Source organism: Manacus vitellinus, unplaced genomic scaffold (genome assembly GCF_001715985.3).
Source record: "Manacus vitellinus isolate BGI_N305 unplaced genomic scaffold, ASM171598v3 scaffold_8_pilon, whole genome shotgun sequence".
In the NCBI taxonomy this organism is placed as follows: Eukaryota; Metazoa; Chordata; class Aves; order Passeriformes; family Pipridae; genus Manacus; species Manacus vitellinus.
The window spans coordinates 3,394,613-3,417,797 of NW_021940864.1; the positions used below are offsets into that span (position 1 = coordinate 3,394,613).

The 23,185-nt window shown below is 37.5% G+C and overlaps 1 protein-coding gene across 4 annotated transcripts in view; it reads left to right on the forward strand.

Moving 5' to 3' along the window:
* Positions 1 to 40: 40 nt before the first annotated feature.
* The window catches only part of LCLAT1 (lysocardiolipin acyltransferase 1), a 114,955-nt gene continuing 91,810 nt past the window's right edge, over positions 41 to 23,185 (forward strand). The window contains exons 1-3 of one of the 4 annotated variants that reach the window (XM_018085331.1): positions 45 to 129; positions 5,387 to 5,502; positions 6,035 to 6,277. The gene's annotated coding sequence lies outside the window, so the exon portion shown is untranslated. Of the gene's footprint in view, positions 135 to 5,386; positions 5,503 to 6,034; positions 6,278 to 23,185 lie in introns of all 4 variants that reach the window. The other 3 variants (XM_018085329.2, XM_018085330.1, XM_008934800.2) reach the window with 3 other exon arrangements.

Here is a 23,185-nt window from a genome sequence, read left to right on the forward strand (position 1 = left end):
CCGCCGGGCTCTCACCCGCCTCCCGTTTCTCTCCAGGCATGGTCGCCGCGCTGTAGGAGGGCGGGAGCCGCGGCGATGGAGGAGAGCCCCTGAGCCTGTCTGCGGAGGCGTTGCGCGTGTGTGAGACGTGTACGGTACCCAAACCCTCGGTTTCAGTGCTACTGTTTTTGTTGCACTTGAAGGAATAAACGGAGGCCTGTTGCTATAGTCTCATCCTTAATATTTTTCCTATTGGGAAAAGTGGAGTCTCTTGTTTAGACCTGCACGTACACAGAAGTCAGTCAGGTTTTTTCCAGCTGTAGCTGGGTGGTTTTCCCTGGTTACTGTGTCACTTTTCCCGTTAGTGTTGGCGTGTGCTGCTGTCTGGGCTCGCTGTGCCCTCTGGCAAAGCTAAACTTTGACCTGAATGGTCTCTTGTGTAAGAAGGGCAGGGTGGGTATCAGAACAAGGCTTGTAACTTTGCACGACTGGGCTGTTCGGGACATAGCTGTGTCTGCAAGGAGCTGCATAATAAAAATAAATACTGGAGTTAAACTGTGTGTGCAACTTCACGTTGGCGCTTATATGCATTCAGTGTTCTCGGCGGTCGCTGGACTTTTTTAGTCTCTAGTTATGCCAGTGCACAGCGTGGGCTACACTGATGAGTAGTGTATTTAGCTTATTGATTGAAAGTATCACCGTATCTCACTGACTTCATAGCAGCTGGCTGTTCTGTTCAAGACACCACCCAGTCTCTGCTTTTGCACCACTGGACTTTTCAGGAGGAGATACCACAGCAATATTTTAATGTTTGTCAAGCATAAACTTATTCTGCTGCAAGAGACTAACAGATGGGTTCTCCCCTTCCCCGTCCTTCTTCTTGCTTTATAAATTGGACTTTTCAGTAATAGGTACAGCAATATTTTAATGTTTCTCAAGCATAAATTTATTCCACTGTAACACAGAGATTAACAGATGGATTCCCCGCCCACCTTCCTGCTTTATGAAATGGGGAAACGAGGGTAAAAAACAGAAAGCCAAAGTTTGTCTTAAATTGAACACAGAAATCTAAAATGAGTTGGTTGAGTTTGTAATAATGTTTTATGGTATTATCTAATACTCTGAATGCAAAGCTGCAGTGGCAGCTGTACTGTCTGACTCCTCAGCAAATCAAGGTACACTTTAACATGTGAATACATAGTTTGGTCAGTGTGTGGGCTGCAGTTGAGGAGTGTGGTCTCACTCCTTTGCCATCACTGGTCATGAGTTATTGCTACTCTCTCTGTAGTGGATTTAGTGGTTGGATGATTTCAGGGACAGTTGATCTAACAGTTTTATGGGGATGGCTTTCTGTCAGATGGAAGCTATTCTAGGGAGTGTTTGCTCTGATATGAATGAAAGCTGCTTCTCCTTCTACCCTAATATAAACCAGCTGTGGGTCAAGTACAATGTGAAACTGTACCTTGAGAAACCAAATCTTAAGTTGGTCATTCAGAAAATCGGAACTATACTTAAAACTTCTGAAAAGCTTCAATTAAAAAAAAAGTCAGCCATGTGTAGGGAATATGTGGTAACAGTGAAGGGAAGGACTATTTCCAGAGTATTTTCTCTGTTTGCTGCTTGCCAAAGTGTTTCTGTGCTGAAAGAGGGAAGTCACCTACAAAGCCTTCTTTCAATCTCAGGGGCTGATCCGCTGTGTCCACTCAGTGGGGCAGAATTTTGAAGGAAAAATAATATTGTACCCTACTGTAAAAGCCACACTGAAGTTGTGCAGGGAAACCTTGATTCTGATATGGTCCAACTCCTCAGCCTTGATGAGTTCTGCTTTCATGGAGTTGCCTGCCCTCTTCACAAAAGCAATCTGAAAAGAAAATTGGAAGTGTAATAAGGTGTCTTCTTCACACCCACCTGGGGTTAGGATTTGCTGGATTTAGGATTTTGCTGGATATAGGATTTTAGTGGTGTTAGGATTTGCTGGATCAAGTAACCCTTTTTGAGTTGCTCAGGTGGCATATGTTTCATCTGTTCCTGCAGCGTCTCTACTTCTTCAGCAGCTATTTTTAGTAAATCCAGATTCTTAATTCTTAGATTCTTAATCATCTGAACTGTCTCAGGTATAAATCCTCTTGTCCTTCTGCTGGCTTTCTGTCTGATTCTGTCCAAGACTTATCCTTATAGAGTTTCCTTCTCTTAATTTTTGTCTAAATAGTCTCATATGCATCTTTTCTTTCCTGCCACTTGTCCCGTCCTTCAGTGTGCTGCTACCCCTTACTGCTCCCAACTCTGCTTTGCCAAAACACATTTTTTACTTTTGTTGGCCACTCCTTCCAGCTTCTTGGGACATGCAGAGTTTTTCTGTCAATTTATGCTTTCCTCCTATCTAGTCATCATTTACAAATGATCTGTCCTTCTTTCCTTATTTCATTCTCCTGTTCTCCACTTAGTCTTGTTCAGGGCTTCCCCTTCCTTGTTCCCTTATTTCTTCAGGTTGTGGTGCTGAGAACACACAAACAGGATTCCTCATGTTCTGTATGAGATATTGATTTCCACAGTTTGATTTAATGTTTTATTAGAAATGGCCTGAGGAGAGCTGCCTTGTTTGTGTTCTGTGCATGGTGTTTGGTCTGCACTCAGAGCTAAGAGGGAGGGAGATGGAACCTTTAGAGAGTTGCCTTTTTTAAACAGGTCCCAGCTGAGTGTGGGCAAAGGCTTGCAGTTTGAATTTACTCTTTGTTGACTTGGCCAAAAAAATAAATTGCTCCTGAAAGGCAGTTCTGCACTGCAAAGTCTATTGCTGCTGCTGCTGCTGCAGGGCACAGTGAGATGCAAGAGAGCTGTGTTAGCAGAAATCTTGAAACACAGGCAAGATGTCTCTCCTTTTTCTACATCTTTTTCTCTTAGCTGAGCTAGTTTACTTCTGAACTTGAATAAAGTGAATTTAATTTACTTAATTTGATTTGTTTGTATTAGGGTTTCTTGTATGCTTGGGCGTTAAAAACTGGGAGAGTCTTTACTTGTCAGTACAGAATTAATTGCTTCACTGTGTTCACACACTATCTTTTCTTGAGTTTGAGAAAATTAGTTTGCCTTTAATCTGACAATAGGCTTAGGTGATTCCCCCCTGCTTTTTTTCACCTTGCTTTTAAGTGTGCTCTTCCAACATTTTGCATCTGTGATACAGAAACTCCTATGACTCTTGAGGAGCTTATTTTGGGCATCCTTTGGTATAAAACCTGCTATTGATGTTATCTTAGGTATCAAGAGAGTAGGTATTGCTTTCATTGCAGTGGTTCTGAAAGTATTGCTTAATCTCAGGTGCTTTCTCATTAAGCTTACAATGATTTTGTTATTTTTAAGGCATCCAGCATCTCTTATGGTTGAGAGAAATCTATTTGCTCTTCTCTTTTGATGGCAGCTTCAGAGGTGCCATGAAGGCTAAATGAAGAGACTGCCTTAAGAGTCTGTATGAAGCAGCTATGTGGATCACCACACGCTGCTTGTAGAAAGAGAATTAATTTTTTTTTAAAAATTTCTCTAGTGCTTTATAAAATTACTGTTTGATTTATGATGTTCTTATGAGCTGCTGTGTCCCTAGACATGCTCACAGTTCCTTGGTGCTTTCATATATGAATGACAGATTGTTTTGTACTCCTTTCACCAAATCAGTGAAACAAGAGACTGGATTGCAGTCAGAAGAGTCAAAAGATAACCAAACACCCAGGCTTTTAAAGGAGACCAAGAAATAAAACATAACCAAGCCATTAGTTTTTCTTGCTAAATTATAGACAAACAATGAAAGGCAGTGCAGGTACTGACAAGTACCTGCAATCATAACTTTTAAACAGTAATGGAGTTACTTTGATTTTCTGGAAACCTGTTAGTTGCATCAAACTGCTAATGATTGTTGCAGGTCAAGATTTAACTTACTGTTCAAAGTAACTGGAATTCACAATGGTTATACATGACATTAACAAACAGATCTGGGATTAGTGTGTGATTCTATTTAAATTTTGTTTCCTTTTAACTTTCGCGTGGTCAGTATGAAAATGATTCCACCCAAATATGAATGTTAATTGTGAAGTAACAGAAAATATGTTATATGACTCTTTAAATCTATGTGGAAGACCCTCTCTGGTGTTTGAAGGTAAAAATGTCACTGCCTTGCTACATGTGGGAACTTGGTTGAAATGCCTCGTGTGACCACTGGTGCAGTTTTAACGGTGATAAAAGTGCTGAAAATCGTCTGTTCAGCTTGATCAGCTCTTTGAGAGACAGAAGCAACAGATAAAAGATTCCATGACTTTTTTTTTTTCCTCCTCAAAGAAAATTCTTTAAGTAATTAATTCCACATCACTTGGTAATTTTGCTCTTAGATTTCGTTATGGTTACTCTTATCTAGTGTTGGTATTGATGTTTAACATTGATTTCCCCAGTCTTCACATAAGCAGCGCTCTGCAGCCTTCATTTGTTTGGAGCAAGTATTAGCATTATGTGTTTTGAATTCAGAAGATAATTGCATATCTTGCAAATTACCCAATGGCTGTTTCATCTTGAAACATTTAGAAATCCATTTCAGTTTCTCATAATTATAATGTTTTAGTCAGACAGCAATCTAAACTTAGGACAGCACTTTGGCAGTGATATGCTTGTTTTTCTAAAATGAGAACAGTTTCTGTGGTTAAATTTTCCTTTCATTTAAGTATAGATTTTAATCAGCATAGGCCAAACTTTTCCAACCATCTTTAAAATTAGCTCAAGCCATCTTTTAAAAAGTATGTTCTCCTAATGTGATTTAACTTATGTAGAAAAATGTATGCAGAAATTAATGGTTTTTAGCTGATTAACGCTTTTGAAGTGTTTTTGCAATTTGTTTGCAAAAAATGTTTATAGACAGGCTCAAATATGATGATACTAGTAGTCTCTTTAAGAATTACCACTGAAAGCACTTCATGCTGTGCTTCTGAAATTTGAAAGGTAGCTGTTCAGAAAGAAACTGTAAATTCCACTCGTCAAGAGCTGAATTACAACATCAGACCAAAGTAAAATGCCGCTGTTTTTCCAGGCTTCCCTGCAAGCATTGTTGTGGAGATTACTGAAGTTTTCATTGGTCATCTTCTACATCTTCAGGCAGGGTATAGTTACCATTTTCAGTTTGTGAGTTAAAGTTGTAAATAGATGTATAGCAAGTGTAAAGCTTTGTGTAGAGGATAGGCAACATTGTATATATTCCCACACAGAAGTGGGAAGGAGTCTGAATTGTATCTGTCAGGTGGCTATTACAACTCTCTGAGTTACTGCTAAACATTCGGTAGTTTCAGTTTCTAGAAAAATATTAAGAAAACTCACAAGCAAAAAGACCCTCCAAATTGTTACCAATCTTATATCCCTGTTTTTTACCCAAATGCAGGAGAAAAGGTCTTTGCTGTACCCAGAAAGTTTTCCTGTTGGCAGAGTGTTCAGAGATCAAGGGAGTCAATCTGTCAGCAGGCTTCTCTTCAGATAGACCATTTCTTCTGGTCGCAGGTAGAGTGAATTCCTTTCACAGAGAAATGTGAAGACAAATGTAAGAGAATGATGAGTTCTGTGGATTTCCATTATGTGGAATGCAGGATGTTTTTATAGGAGATGTGCTGGTTACCTTTGATACACTGTTTCTCAAATGAAAATAATGTTGAAAAAAATTCTGTCCTAGTTTGGACATGGAACTGTGAGAAAGCTTACTTAGTTTTTCAGGTGCTTTATTTTATTATTCAGACACTAGAAGGACTAGATCCTTCTAGTTTTTAATATTTACAGTAATCATGCATCTGTTCAGCTGATTTGCTGTCAAGATCACATTTGTTACTGTGACTTTAGTGATCTGCTAAAATGCCAAGAACAATGGTTTTGAAAAAGCTGTTAGTACTATAGGAAGAATAAGCAATAACAAATTTATTAATTACTGGTAAAGCGTACCTTTTTTTTCTAATTGCTGCAGCTTATGCTGTTGCTTTTGAGAAACTTAAGTGAAACAAACACTTTTTAATTTCACTCAACTTTTTTCTCCCATGAACAGGACTAACTCTTCCCCAGAATTCATGTGATACAGTGGGAATTTCTCAATCATTCTGCTCATTGAATAGCAGTTACATGCTTTGTGCTCATTGAAAAACAGCTTTTAACTCTTCTGGTGTGGTAAGCCAGGAGACAGTGGTGACTACGTGCTGATCCATGGAAGATAACTTTTCAAAGTTAGCCAAGCTGCAAATGGGCTTTCAGGCTATGGTCAGAACTTGGAGCTTGTTTCTGGTTCTGCTGTGTAAATTTTTGGGATTGTGTATCAGCTGGAGTTGGAGGCCACGTGCGCCAGGGAAGTCATTGCTGGGTTCTTTAACAAAGCCAAGGAAAACTACAAAAAGTTTCTCAAAGAGCAAAACAAGTAGAAGAAATACTTACCTGTTAAGTCTGTTGGGAGCCAGTTTATTTTTAAATTTATTTTTTTTTTAACTCTTCACTCATGGAAAACCTCTTTTCTTGAGTACCATATTTTAGAAAGTACGAGGTAATACCACTCAAGGTTATTGAGCCAACTCATAGATTCTGGTAAGGTAAAGCTAATAATTTCCTATCAGCCTCCTGCATAGACAGTAGCTTTCTTCTGGTCTTCCCTCTTCCATGTGAAAACAATGCTTAATCTGTCAACTTAACTAGTGAGTTTCCTTAAAAATAAAACAGTTTTAGCAATTTCTTTTAAGGTCTCTTGCCCAGGTCAGTGCATTTGTCCTTGGGACAAGTAAAAATGATGCACTGCCAGTGAACTATTTATGTGTAATTCATCATCAGATAGTGGAAACAGTTAATGTTCTGGGAATTGGCATGCCTTTCACATTTGGGAAGGGGGTGTTGGTTTGTTTTAATCTCTCTTAAATAATCGCAGACTGTCTAGGAAGATGGAATGTAATGTTCTGGTTATGTTTGATCTTTCTAACCTTTGGAAATAGACTGTTTCAGAAAAGGATTGGTCTTGCTGCATTTTTTGCTTTCTCCATCAGATGGATAGATTTTGCACTAGAGTTTCCTTAGAAAAATACTTGTGTGTCAATGTGATTTACAATAAATCTTTTGCAGACTCGTCTGTTTCTAACCATTGGAAGTGACAAAGGGTGTGTCTCTCCCAAAATTATGGCTTTGCTCAGAGAAGCGTGTTCTTTTATTAGGAACATTGGGTTTGAATTTTCACTTGAATACCAAGTTTTAAATGAAATCCTTACAGTATCCACTATTTCCACGGGCCTACTATGCATTACAAAATTGATATTTCATTATTTTGTGATGAATGGTTCTATCTTTAGATACTTCCAATTCCAATTTACTTGGAATGATAATTTCTGTAAAAACATATCTCGAAGAATATTTTTACTTGTGTTGTACTAAAGGTGGGCATTGCACTTTTTGTATCTCAGTCGTACTCTGAAGAAAGAGTCTTGATTTTTTTCGTAAATATTGAGAAGCATTTAGTTTTGCACCTCTGTTGGACACAGGGTTAGATGTTGGACAGCGTCAGCTCCACTAAGCGATAAAAAGAATCACACTCTAAGACAATACTTGAACTGAATGGCACATCTTATTTAGATTTTGACAGTGAGTAAAAAAGCAGCATGTTTATCTTATCTACCACCTTAATAGTTTTTGAGTGACAAATGCCTGCAAAGATGTCAAGGGTCAAAGAGCTATTTTTTTGTGTCTGTTCTTATTGCAGCAGGTCATTGAAGGACTGTGAGAGATGACTGATGTGTAAAATTGAGACAATGGCTCTGTAGTTATGGAAAGATGGAAATTAGGTTTAGGCAGAAGCAAATGTGGCTTGAGTGGTCACAATAGGCATATTGCTAAAATGGTTGTTGATAACACAGGAATACATATTATCTTCTGTCTAAAGGGAAAAATAGCTGAAGCGATGTGGTTTTTGTTAAAGTAATTGCAATAGGCTGATCTACTGAAGAACAATATGACATGATATACAGCACCCTTGTGCAGTAGATATCTTTGAAAATGTACTCATATGTAGTTCTAATTGAAGGAAGAACCTTCTGAAGAGTTTAGAGGATTTAGTAAAGTTTGGTCCTTTCAGTCACGTGTGAGCAAGGTTTTCTGGTCATAGCTTTGGTTTTCAGTGCATTTTCAGGGATTTTCTATGTACAGTTTTAACACAGATGATAATGTTTACTGGCAGTATCACAAATTGACATACTGGCTAGGTGATGCCCCAAAAATGGAAAATAGCACTTGCAAAATTTTGTTGTACATAGAGTTGCATAGGCTGCAGAATATTACAGAATGAAAATTTTCAGCAGTACTGAAATTTATCTAATCTGGCAGACTAATATATTAATTAGTTGCTTACAGTTAGTAAGTACTTAGTAAGTGCTAATTGACTTAGTAAGTACTTAGTTGAGTACTTGAGTTTTTAAGTACTTAGTTATTAATTATATAGAGTAATATTTTAATTAATGCTTACAGCATAACAAGAGGAAAGGGAAATTGTCTGAAGGTATTTCTTCATCACTTGAAGGCTGCTGTTACTGCTGTAGCTTTCCAGCAGTTTAGCCAAGGGTTTACAACCTTTACAGGGAGTATTACAAACTGCAGAGCAAATGCCTTTGGTCTCAATATCCTGTAAAGATTCTATTTCCCAGGATTTTTTTTCATGTGGAACCTTAGTTCTTCTGCATTCAGCTGGTACAAGTCTCTCAGCTCTTCAGACCTTGTGTTTTGGTGTTAGTATGGAGGAGTGGCCTGGCCTTTGGAGTTGTATCTTCTGTGAGACCTCAATATCTGTCCTTCTTTTGAGAAAGGTTATGTTGTGCTTTTCTGCTGATTTCAATGTCTTGAGTGATTTTAATGTTTAGAGTGAAGTTATCAAGAGCTTTCATTTCTGGTTTGGGAGATACTTGTTGTAGAACTGTCAGTCACTTGTTCTTAAGAAGAAACCAACCATCTAGTTAACATCACTCCCCTAAGCTGAACCTTACTGAGATCTGTCAGTTTTCCACCAGGCATGTACTGAGGAGTAGAACATAAAAGTGAAGTTCGTGTTGGAATGGGACGTGGAGAGAAGCAAAGTTGTGGGCAAGTATTTTTCCGTTTTCCAAATGTTAAGCTTCAACCAAGCTAATAATATTTCTCCAAAAACATTAGTTGGCTAATTTAAAGCAAAACTCCTGAACTGTTATATCCCACATGGCATGAAACATTCCTGTTGGTTTTTTTTCTTGGTGTATTAACTTCTTACACAGAAAGGAAATGAATTTTAGAAAGAATGTTATACATAAACCATTTGAGACATTCTCTGTTAAGGAAATACCATCTGTCAAGAAAGATGCAGCCAATGTTGAGTTATATTAAAAACATTTTAAAGGAAATATTTCTCAAGGAAAAGTGGATTAATTAAAACATTTTAACTATTTTTGCTCTGGAAGAAGGTTAGAAAAGTTCTATATAAGCATTCTAAATGCAATAAAAATTAAAAGCTCAATTTATTTTTTTAGAAGGAAGTTACCTTGGATAAGTTGCTCCTTAATGTAGAATAAAGAAATTTTCTGACTCCCATGTAACTAGGAGGAAAAATAAAATTAAAAAAAAAAGACTTGGAGTCATTATAGCTTATTACCTTCAAATTCTGTAAGCTTGCTTTCGTTGATTCTTCTTGGTGGACAGAATTTATTTAATATGAAAACCCTAAAACGTAACTTGTTTTCCTTTGGAATGTTTTTGTTTGAAAATCAGTTCTTTTATGAGTGTTTAGTAGCGGTAGAAGAGATTATTTTGCTTCTGTGGAGGAAAATAGTGAAGTACTCAAAAAGGTACCTTGATCAGGCATGTGAGACATTAAATATGATAGGATTTGGTCTTTCTTTAACCCAGTCTAGCCTGCTGGCTTTAAGGAGTTGTACACTGAATATACAGATCTACTGTAATGGTTTGAAATACAAGCTTTTGGTTTAATTAGCACTTTACTCTTTTGCCCATTAACCTGTTGATGCTGTCAGATCTACCCTGAAATGTAGCAAATGCAGAAACAGTTATGTCTGTTACCTTTCTCGGGGATGTTCCAATTGACTTTTTTTTTTTTTTTTAATTTAGCTGAAGAGTTTGAAGGGAAGGCTTAGGATGTTATGGTTATGTGACTGATTTAAATGTCGAGGTTTTGATTTTTGAAAAGGATACATATTGTACATGGGAGTGTTAGTTCTTCCTCAGTTTAAGATATCCTACCTTCTCATCAGTGTTTTCCTTTGTTCCTTGAAAATATTAAAATGACATTTCTCAAGTTACATGATTGCTATTAGAGATGAGCAGCTGTTATTCCCCCAGATTCTCTTCACAGTAGGCTTGTGATCTCAGCCTTTGTTAAAATACCAACAGAAACATAAGTACCAAATGATATATGGGCTAAATTTTTTAATGTCACCCACATCTCCATATTTGAATTGATAGACTGTAATTCCATTAACACATTCTCTTTTTTTTTTTCCCCTTAGAAAACTTGCTGTTCAGCATGGCTTGTATTTTAGGAATGCCTCAAAGATTTAAAGAATGTGGTCTGTAGAACACATTTTACTTGTTGCGCATGCTTGATGTCGTATCCTGAACTAAATAAAGGAGTGAAGGTGATCAGCTTAAGGTTTCTGTAAAGTGCCACTGAAGAGTTAGATTTTATTTTTTACTTAAAAGCAAGATATGTATCATTATTTACAGTAACTAATTGCAATCCTTGTATTGAATAGTAAGATTTCAGGTCAGACATCTATAAAATAAAGAATGCAAAGCTTTTGCAGCTGCAACTGAAGCTGATAGATAGCAACTGTGAATTGTGCTTGTGATGTACTGCACACTGACAAATATTCTAAAAAAAATTAGTCTGGAAACATTCCAGATTAAGCAGACACAATTCATATGCTGTGTGCTGTAAGCCTTGAGTTATAAAAATGTAAATAGGATCTTTTGTGAAAATAAATTACTGAAATATAACATTTTCAGATAGTGGTATAATAAACATAAGATGGAGAAAACAGAAAAAAATAGAGCGGGGGAAAAAGGCTATTTTTCCTGGGATTTTAATAGCTTATTCTAATTTTAGCACTGTACTATGAGGAGTACACTGCTGTTGAAGCATGTGCATTAGATGAGGCAGGGTTCCTGTTTGTAAAAACAAACCAACCAGGAAGCAACAGCCTTAAATCTGATGTTTTATAATTTCTGTATGTTTCATTGTGCAGCTTCAGTATCCCAAATGTTTTTTGAGGATAACATGAAGGTGACAATTTATGAGGAGCGTGCTGGGCGGTGCTGCATCCCCTGAGCAAACTGTACTTATGCTGAGGATAATTACCCTGCTAAAGGTGATGCTCTTCCTCAAGGAAATTCTGGTGGTGCTGATCTGGCCTAAATGCTCTTCAGGCTGAAACTAACTATTGTGTGTTAGGCTTCCACAGAATCACTTCATCTGTAGTCTGAGACTGTGCTTTCCTGGCAGTCTGTGTTATTGTATGCAAATGACAGATATCCAAGATCAATGCTGACTCCAGAGAGAAGTCGATGGATTGAGTTCCTGAATATAGTATCAAGATCACTAACCATATCAGTGCCAGGAAAAAAAAATCTGTCACTGTTCCAAGTTATTTCTACAAAGAAGTTAATCGTAAATGATTCTGCAGTTTGACTGAATTATTCTTTATGGCTCTCACTTAAATCTTGCTTTTGTCCAAAGTGAAATAGTTCCTTGTCTATTTACGTATGCATGATTGAGTATATGGTTACTGTTCCAAGGAGAAGTAAAAGGGTAACAGCCTCTTCTAATTTGTCAACTCACATTTTGAAATTCTTTTTATAGTAACTCTTGTGAAAATTGTATTAGCCATCTAGGACCACTTTTTTCAATTTCAGAATGATGTCTCTGCAATCAAGATGAAGGATGTTGATTGGGATGCCTTTCTGCCCAGAAATTAATACTGAATCTCTATGCTTTGACTGACTTTTACTGTCTAATTGGTGGTAGACAGCTTTGCCTAATCTTTGTTGGCTTTCACAGCCAGAAATTTAAGCCTAAAAATGTACTTTTTTTTTTTTTTAATCTAAATGTACTTTAGACTTTTATGGAATTAGAATTACACAAAGCTTTTTGGTGAACTGACAGACATCTTTGCAGTTGAATAACTTGGAGATGCATTTTGAATGAGGTGTGAAGACTGGAGTTTTAGTTTCATCCTGATTTATCTTATTTGATGATCTCTTAAATATTTTTTTCAGCTTTTGATCGAGAATACAGTGATAACCTTCATGGATATATCTGATGACAAATTACAATTAATGCCTTGAATTCCTTACTAGTAAAACAATAGTATCCCTCTAAGAATGCTTAAAGTAAGAACTTTGGTGGGAAAAACTGTTATCTTTTCAAAGTATATATCTCTTACCTGATCTGTGTAATAGAAAGTAACTAAATTATGTTATCAAAATGTGTAACAACTCTATCAAAATTGCAGATTGTAGATGTTATTTAATAGGGCATCCTGCAGCTGACTTGAGGTGGTTTTTAAAGTATAGAAAAAACCTACTTTCAATTTAAAAGAGTCTGTTATTATATCTCTTGAGGTAATTTCCCATCTACATGCTTGATATCTTTATCTGACAGTATAGAAGCTAGAGATAGAAAGTTATAAAGAGAAATTATTTGACTGGATAAACTGTCATGGGAGGGTTGATAGTTGAGTCCCATTTACCATGTTGTGTTGAATTGTAGCCAGATATTTTGAAATACTTTAAATCCCTGGCATTCCTGAACAACTAGAGGAGAATCCTTTTCTAATATTCCTTCTAAAAGAGATTATTATATATTTTTGTTGTAGTTTGGTCTAAGATTTTCAGTGCACTATCAGGAAATTATTACAGTTTTCCTTACTGACTAATGCAGTCGAACCTGATTTGAAGCCTGGAATCCGTTACTGGTAAAAAAGGCTTACAAATATGCTGTTAGAGGTTTTAGATCACTTTCAATTTTTTATTTTCCCTAAAATACCTAAAATCCCATTTATTGCTTGCTCTGTCACCATTAATCTCTTTCTTCTTTCCTACAGTGTTAGTTATTGAAAATTCTGACATCCTAAGAAATGCTTAGCACATAACTTCTCATTCTGTTTGTCTATTATATCCCTTTTGCATACTGCAGATTACTGTAAACTGCTCTGGAAAGCACTACAAGAAAATAATGGCTTAATATAAAGAGGTGACTTTCACTTTTTGCTCATGTCTTCTAATTTGCCTAGATATTTGGTATTGGGTTCTCTTACCAAAATGTGGAGGGAGAAAAGTTGGAAGATTGGTGCACTTTTTTGTTGTGGAATATATTGACTTTTTCTTAAAGTAATCTGAACTATTTTGATAGGCCATACCATGACATAGTGCTGCTGAGACCTTATAAACATTATAAAAAGCTTCAAAACTGGAAACAGTTTCACCTGTTCTCATTTATTCTGAGCAATGATTGCTATAAAAATGTCTCCTTTATTGTCTTGATCTTCATGTTTTGTCTTTTAATCTCTTGCTAGTTTTTCTCTCAGCCTTGCAATATTGCAAAACAACATTATCAGCTATGTTATTTGCTTCATGAAGTTTAGACTGTTTGAAATGGAGCTGAGGACTGATGAATTTTAAAGTGACTTTATAATCTCTTAATTTTGCAGCTAGCAGGGAGATATTTTCAGACATAATTCAGAATTTCCTGAAAATTGACCTTAAGTAGTCTGTTCTGAGTTAGGACCAGTACCAAAGCAATTATTCTAGTGGTTAAAGACAGAAACCCCCTCATGGTGAATTTGGAGGGCCCTTTCCTGTCTTGTAAAACCTTTTGCAGTAGCTAAAGGGGCAATTTTAATAAGTTAAGCTAAAGGCTTAACTTCCAAGCTAATCAGGGTTCTCTAGATTCTTCCAGGAGTTTTTAGGATTAAGACCCTGCACAAGCACCTACTAGCTATACTGGACAGAGTTCAGTGAAAGGCCACAAATATGATGAAGGGACTGGAGCATGTGACATGTGAGGAGAGGGTGAGAGCTGGGACTGTTCACCTGGAGAAGAAAAGGCCCCAGGGAGGGAGATGTTATCAGTATGCTCAAGTACCTGAAGGGAGGGTGCAAAGAGGGTGGAGCAAGGCTCTTCTCAGTGGTCCCCAGTGGCAGGAGCAGAGGCCATGGTCATAAACTGAGACACATCAGAAAACACTTTTTTTCCTGTGAGGGACAGATTGCCCAAGGTGGTTATATTCATAAGCTGACTAGACATGGCCCTGGGGAACTGGCTGCAGGTGGTCCTGCTTGAGCAGGAGGATTGGAACAGGTGACCTCCACAGGTCCCTTCCAACCTCAGCCATCCTGTGTGGTTCTGTTGTGCAAATATCATACAGGCTTTACGGGTTTGAGATCACCTGTGGGTGATTCACAGGGGAAGATGATTCTCCTTAAAATAAAAAGCTGCTTTATATGCGTTCTTTATCAGTCTCAGAGGAAATAACTACTTAGCTTTAAGTAAGTTGCAGAATAAGGGGTGTTATGTGGGAAAGCTTCGTTTCCGCTTTTAAGTCCTAGGAATCGTGTGAATTGAAAACTGAAGTGTAGTTTTAGCTGCTGTTTAGAGCAATTTAAATGTACGTTGTAACTAAGATGCCGTGGGAAAATAATACTCTTTCCTGAGGGAGGAAGGACAGAAGCACTTGCTGTGTAGTCTGTTTTGCTATAGGCTGTTTCTTTTTTCTCCTTTTTTGTAATGGTCTTGTGCTATAAGAAGGGAAAGAAGCACTTTAAGCACAGGAAAATGTGGTTGTTAAGCCACAAAATAAGAAGAGATTTCAAGAGTGTGCATAGTATCAAAAACAATTTCTCTTGTTCTTGATTTTCGCTTTTGAGAGTGACAGTTTAGAGAAAATGATTTATAAAAGTGTCTTTCCTTAGGGTGATGGAAATCTGCTTGTCATTTTTGTAATGCTCCCATTTTGAAATACTCGTTTATTTTCACAACTTTGGAGTGGCTCTAAATTCGCTGACTTCAAAACGTGCCTGTACATTTTAATTGGCCTCCTTTACTCATGCTTTGTTGTTAAATGAAACATTTTTATTGGCACAAAAATATTTGCCCCACCTATTTTCATTTGCTAGTGGTGGGAACCGTAACATTAAAGGCTATTTAAAATATATGAAGTGAGTTCTGGGGTCATTCCCCACCTGTTGTTTATTTTGGTTTATGCAAGAACAGTCAAAAGTAATCATGTTGGTGAAGTTCTGTCATCTGAGTAGTGGTTTTGGAGACATACATCACTGGACATCAAGGTGTAGGTTTAGACAATTTACACATCAGCAGGTTTGGCTTCTTCAAGCAAAACTTGGGACTTTGGTGGTAATGAACAGTGAATGTTGGCAAAGGTCACAGCTTTAAAGTAACCTAGAGTACATTGTACTGAATTATGGAACAGAAGACTGTAAATACAGAAAGTCTTTGATTAACTTCTCCTTTTCAAAGTGTCTTGACCTTTATTGAGTTCCCCTAGCTGACATTTTTAGAAGACTTTTAGCATTACTTCCTTTCATTATAAAGGGTTTATTTGTGTATTTGCTTCCACATATTTCATTGTCAAATATGCCATTTGATTTTCTTCAGCTGCAACGGCATCTACATTTCATATCAGCATGGTTTCTGTAGTAGTAGAGTGATGTAGCCCTTTTCTGTATAAAATTCTAGAATTTTCTCTAAGTAAATGTCATTTTGGTAAGCAAAAGAAATACAAAACAAATGTGTGAAAAAGAAGAAAATTACCAAAACTGAAAGCACCTACAAAAACATTTGAAAGACAGCATAATTTATTCAGATTAGGAGTAAATCACATTGAGTTCACATCACATGTCTTTCTAATTTTAGTTTGAAAATTATTAGTTACCTTTTCTATTTAAAGATAATGACATATTTAGTCAGACTTAATGCAAGTGAATCATAGTATTGCATTATTATTATATTAAACAGTGATTGTTGGTTGTGTTTCTTACACTCCTCATATTTTGGAGGGGAAAAATAACTTCTCTGTGCTCTGGAAGTTGCACAGACATTTCGGTCTGAGGTGGTGCTGAATAAATTATACTCTAAATAATGCAGGCAAGAGGAATTCATATTTTTATGTTAGACTAGACTTCTCCATTTGGCACCTTTCTTTCTCTTTACCCCCCTGTGGTGTTAGCAACGTAGGCTGTATAAGATTACAAATAATTGTTTTACAAGGAGTCATTGCAGACTTGATTTTTTTACATGACAGTTCGTACTGGTTCTGCTGTCTTAGCTGGTGGCTCCCAGCTGTGCTTTAAAGGGCATGCCAGTGGTGCCTATTAATATGGCTGTGTCCTTCCTTTCCCCAGTTCCTATTCTGTGGTTGCTGCAGGAGAACGGGAACTTCCCCTGACAATTAAAGGCTGATAAAATCTTAGTAGTTGGCACCTTGGACAGCTGGCTAGCTCAACCAGACCTTCTTGGCTTGGAGAGACAGCTTCTCAAGAGCATCCCTTGCTCTGTTACAACTGTTTGAACAAATCCCAGATGTGAGATCTAATCTTCTTACTACTTTCTTCTTATTTAATGCTGTGCTCCTTGAAGGCTTTAAGCTGTTCTACACAGTCTGAGCTGCCGTTCACTGCTGACAATGCTTTCTAGTAAGATATTCCATAAAATGGCAACTTTGCCTTAGAACGAGATACAGAGTTTAGACTTGTTTATTTTATTTTAAAGATTACAGGAGAGGGTGGTGATGAGAATCACTGGTTGTTAAAAGTCACAGGATTTTAATCATCTGACTTCTGACTGACTACCTGCTACTGATAGCTGAGTGAAACTGAGGGTGTGATTTGTACCTTTGTTGCTTGAATGGGAAAGTTGTCTGGCTGCTGTCAGTCCTTTTCCTTTATGAATTTGAGTACTCAGCAAGAGTGAAGGTGGCTTAAAGATTGCTTGTAGAACAAAGGGATTAGTTCTTTTTATACAGGAGACAAAACCGGCTTGCTAATGAATGAGTAATGTTGAGAAGAATATAAGCCTGAGTATTTCATGCCATAAGATAAATGTTAAGAGGGGCTAAGAATAAAATCACCGTTACTGCCTATTGCAGGCTTTTTCCCTGCACCTTCTTATCAAGGTGTCTGATAAGACACTGTCAGACAGGATGACTGGGTGGACTACTGCTGATTCAGTTTGGCCATTTCTGTGTTTTTCCCACTGGTCATTTCTTTCGACATCATACAAGATAAAAAAGTCTCTTAGGTCAAGACACTGTGCATATTAATTCTCCATAAATGTTGTTCTATTCAACACAAGTCAGATCTGAGTTTACAGAATGCTTTCTTTCTTCAGCCTCGGCTATTTTCCAATTTTCTGAGGGCAAGCAGCCCAGCAAACAGTACTTCAGACAATTCCTCATCTTTCTCCTTTTTCCAGAATGAAAATCCAAAAATATCAGCGATGGGGGCCAAAATAACAAAGGAAAAGTGGGTGTTGTTGTCATTTCTTGCCAAGTTTTTGTAAATGTTTCTCTCCTTCCCTGTCCTAGAATAATAGCAGAACTTCCCAAAGAATCCACAAAATAAACCAGACTCTTTTCCAGCCTCTGATCTAATTCAGAGTAGATGCTACAATGAAGATGCTAAAGAACAAGTACTGTAAAGGGCATACTTTTTATCTGACTGTAGAGGTTTTGTTCCTCATCTGTTAAGGTTGCAAGAAACTCTGGGGCAACTGGCAGGTCCTTGATGATACTCAGCTGTTATTCTTGTTATTCTTGTTTCTAGGGTATCCATTCAGTTGATGCCAGTTGCTTTTCTTTTACTTGTTAGTGAGGAATCTTAACTGGGCCATGAGTGGATAGGTTCTGTAGTTTAGGGCAGACAGGAGTGAAATATTGTTAGGAAGAGCTGAAAAAACATGGGATGCAAGCTCCAGAGACTGATCCTAGGCTAGGGGTTCTCTGATCCATGCTTGCTTGTTCCTCCTCCAGCGTCAGTGATAGGATGAGAAGTAGTAGGTGGTGTGAGGGGATATGGTAGGCAATGACATCTAGGAATCAGTGTTAAGCAGACAAGAGGTGGAATTAGAAACCAAGGCTGTGCTGGCAGGATGAGTTAATACAACTGAAAGGCCACAGGCCACTGCTGAAAAACAGGATCAGAAGCTTAGACCGAAGGACAGCAAGAGGGACAGGAAGCAGGTTTTTAGAGCAATAATCAGGATGTTACCTGCAGCTACAGAATATCTGTTTGGGTTTCTTCTGTACCAAAAGTTGTGTGGCAACCATTGATGGGGTTCACCAGGTCAGTTCTTTGACTCATTGAATGCTGGTGATTGACTGCAGCTTCTGTCTCGAGTCACATGTGCTGCTGTTCTCTACAGGTTGTTCTTATTTTAATTGCAATTCTTGGGGTTACAGTGAATTCATTATTGTGAGAGTTTAAAGAGATTTCTTTTTTTTCCCCAAAGGTGTTTTTTATCAACAAGTCCTTGAACTTAAACACGTTCATACGTGTGATAGAACAACTTTTTCATCAGTGGCTTTACTAGAGGCAGTTCTGCTGCCTGGATTTGTGCATTCAAACCATATGAGATTGCTGCCTTTTGATCTGTCAGATCTACACGACTGATCTGTATAGTGCAATGACTGTGTATGAACTGTGCCATGACACAACCAAAGAGCTAATAATTGATTCCTTGAAACCATCTCCACGTGTGTAAATCACGGTGTGACTTGTGACTTCTCTAAAATGTTTTTTTTTTTGAGGATCCCAATTGTGACCATTCCTCAAAGGTTAAGTAACTATAAAGTATTTCCAGGTCAATGACTGTCAGACTAGAATTCCCAAACCAGAGGGAACAGCCACCCAAACTGAGACATAGTCTGGAATCTGAGGACTATGTCTGTGTAGGAAAAGAGCTTCTCAGTCCTTGTGCTTTTGCTTCTATTTTGATTGCTAATATAGTTTCATTTTTTATTTATTTTGGAAAGTGCAAAAGCTAGAAAATTTGCTTCATTGAGTCCAGGCAATGTCTCATTGGAAGACTCCTGGAAAACCACGCTTATTCAAGACAAACACAATGTTATTTCAGTAGCAGAATCCCTTTGTGAGCCTCCTGGAAACAAATGTTTTGCATGAGGTCTCAATTTTTCTTGTTCTGAATTAATTCAGACAAATTACCCTGCAGACTATGTTTGTGGTAAACTTTTTTTGAGAAAGCCTTTTCTTGGGCCGTGTTCAGAGTCAAGACTGACTCTGAGTAATATTTAGAAGCTGGAAAGGCTGTAAGCATGTGAACAGGTAAATGTATCGATCAGAGCAGTGTGCCTCAGTCTTCTGAAGAGCTAGGAAGATCAGTGCCCTTTAGAGCTTCTGGCAGGTGTTTCCATCTGCTCTCCAAACTGTTGTGCTCTCCACTGAAAAAATGTATGTTGACCTGGAACAGCAAAGCAGCTTGCTTTTCTTTCTTTAATTAGGTGATGACTTAAGATATTTACAGAAGGAAGAGGATAATTTGCTTAAGTAAAGACAGTTGATAGTAGGGATGTTGAGGACCTCTTTCCATCTCTAGGGATCTTTTTCTGCCTTCTACATCTGAACAGTCCCAAGTTTCTGGTTTCTTTAGTGCATGAGCAAAGACAGAAGGCTGGCTCCAAGTGTCAGGGAGGGAACTAAGACATAAATCCAAATGACCTTATTGGGACTTTGACACATTTGCTTTCCAGCTGATTGAGAACATAGCCATGAGAAGAACGTGCTTGGGAATTTTCCACCTGCCCATTTGACGTAGGAGAAGAAAGAAACCATTCATTTCCTGACAGCATGTCTGAAAACTGGAAACGGAATGGTTATTTAATGTGTTTGGGTTTTGGCAATCTGATTCATAGTTTTTGAATGCTTGTAGTTGCCAGTTCTTGATGCAATACATTTTTTTATTCCATGAATAAAAAGATGCAGCAGACAAATCTTTTCAGTGTCAGAGCACACTGTGGCCTATTCTCTGTTTTGTTATCCCTCTAATAGCAGAATAAATAAAAGTATTTTGAGGTCTGTCCTCTTCCATCAAGCCTCTGGGAAAGAAAAAAGAAAGGGCAGAGGCGGGGGGGAGTGGGGAGATGGACAACTGAGCATGGAAAACTTTATGAAATTGCTCATGGGTTTCCTTTTCATGTGAAATTTCCCTGAAATTTTCCCCATGACTCATTTCCTTCTTATTCCTTTTTAAGTCCATAATTTGGGCTTTTTTTTTTTCTTTCTTTTTTAAAGACAAGTTGGTAACTTTTTCCTGAACAGTGTGACGTGGATTTTGCAAGGGTATATATTCAGTGTTGAAGTTTTACTCTGTCTTCTGAGTACTTGGACATTGCAGTGTATTATCCATAGGGACAGATTCCCTCTTTTCTCTAGCTTCTCTGTACAGACCATTCACAAAGATGGGAGGCAAGGAGTACACTTCCACAGAAAACAGATATTAATCAGATCTATTGTGTGAGGGAAGAGATGGTGGGAAGTAGGATGTTTTATTTTTAACAGAAATCTGTTAATGCTTGCAAAGATCTTGTGATGGAAGAAGGTCAGTGAGGGAATTTGTTATGGCTTCATAGCTTCTGGCTTGCAGTTTTCATTTCATGCTGATGTGTACTCCCTGCTGGATATAGACTTCTCTAGAACTCATTCCCTGAAATGCCGCTTGCCATCTTCTAAGTTGTGAAGGCAGCCCTTTTCTGGATTGAAAACTTGTGTAGCTAGCTGCTTTTTGTTGTCCAATGTGGGAGATGCAAAAGGTTGAGAGAGTGCCAGTCTTTCATCAACCCGCAGTCGTTGCTACTCATGAATGGAATCCATAAATACTTGTGTTTACTGTGAATACTTCTAGTCTGACCAAATTCTTGGACATGCTTAAAGCTCTACAATATAACTTTTCTTACAAGGGAAAAACCCCAAGACTTTCGGCTTCTTGTAGTACCTGTAAGATAGGGCTTACCTCTGTTTTAGAAATATCCACAAAAATGTGTTCCTCTAGTGCAGCTGGAGTTTAGTATAGCACTTGAATGCATTTGAAGCGTTGTAAACTCTTAAAGATCTTGGCAGCATTTCTTGGAATATCTGATTCCATAAAGGTTTGTATGATCAGATCACCAAACTATCTGAGTGCTCCCCGCAGTGTATTAACACCCCTCCTCTCCCTACCCCCTTCCAGGGTTCAGATAAACCATATTATTCACGAGATCTGAGTATTTTGAAAACTCATGTGAAGTCCCTAGTGAAACAAATGGAATTATTTAAATTCCAAATTATTAATTTACTGGAAAATGAAGCGTAAATACTGTAAAATTGCCTGCAGAAGTTAATTCAGTTTTGATCTACGTGTTGGTAGATCATGAACACATACTACTTCTTCTATAACTAGCTGTTTCCTTTTTTGAAATGTATAAGCAACCAAATAGAGAACCTTGAATTAGAAACATACCTATCTGCTCTGCTCATAAGCAGTGCAGTCCTCCTAATGTTGATTATTTCATGGTTTAATGTCTTCATCCTTTATGAAAAAGGAGCTTATTTTGTAGAGAAATTAAGCTGACTTCTTAGCTAGGCTCTTTTCATATCATTAATAGCATAATTTCTTCTAGTTGGATAAATTACTACATTTGAGGCAAGTTTGGTACTTTAAAGGGTGTCTTAAAAACAAACTGAAAACTGAAATCCAAAATAAGATTAAAGCAAAATAATGAAAAATATAAAACTACTCTTACCTACCCTCCCACCCCCATATAACTAGAAAAATCTGCCCTGCATTAACTTACATCTATTACCTGATAGAATCTTGCAAATACTGAGAGAAAGTGGCAATTTCCTCAGCTATAGCAATGCTGGCTTAGTTCCCCTTTCTAAAATGAAGTGAATTTTCCATCCAGGAATAAATTGATGTATTGCAGCTCACTTTTAATTCTGCATTTCCATGTGTAAAAAGTAAATTCATAGCTTGCTTTGGGGTATCAGCACATCTAAGTACTGATAGATGCTGTTTTACTGTTCAACCGGATAGGAACCATGAGCAAAAGCTTTGCAATCTTCTGTTTATATTCTTGTCTCTGAATGTACAAATAGATGTAAGGAGTAGTTGTTGAGAAGTCAACTTCTCTTTAATTAGATGCATGCTCAGAAAGTCCCTTGTTAAACTAGGAAAACTCAATTTTTGGGCTTGGTCACTGTTTGCTCTTTTGAATTACATATAGTCAAATGTGGCTGTTCCTGAGCCAGGAGAAAAATTATCCACTGAACATAACTGTCATGACAAAAGGAACAAGATTTTTGGAGTCCAAGTGACACTTAAGATGTTACCACTTTGATGACTGTACTAAATAGTCCATTATTAAGGACTAGTAGAGCCTATTATAAAGTACAATATATATCTGTATATAAAGAGTGTATGGAGCAGGAGGTTGGAGTGCTTATGGCATTAGTAACATATTAGATGGGTCTGTTAGGGGGTAATGGCTTACCCTCACACCACAGAGAGTAAAGAATCTTTGTGTGTGTGTTTTATATTTGTAGCTTACTTATTTTCATTTATAATTCCTTTTGAAAATAGAACTCTGAAACTCTCACAGCAGTGCTTGTCCAGTGTGCATCTGGCCTACAGTGGTCTTTGGATACATATGATTATATGAAAATTCAGTAGTGTTTGTAGTGTGTTTTCCTTGGCTGTTCATGATATATTACTACTTCTGTCCAGTTTATCTAAATGAAGACTGATGTTTCATGGTTAGCTTGCAATTCTCTTTATAGAAGCAAAACTACTATATCCAAATATGGGCCAACGCTTAATACTGGGATATGTGAGACATCACATGCTGGTATTTTCAAACAGGGCAACCAACCATTGTTCAATAGCATTCCATGGACATTTGATTAAATGATCTAATGATATCTTACAGCTTTTAATTTTGAGGAGGACAAGCCCACGATAATGAAAATAGCACCTCAATTTAACACAGTTTTTCCAAACTGGTGACGTTAATGGAAGGATCTTCTTTTGTATGTTTAAGTCAACAGGATCAAATTGAAAGAAAACTGAAGAGGGAGCTATTTGGCAGAAGCAATTCAGTGTACAAACAGGTTTTTTTCAGTCACTGAA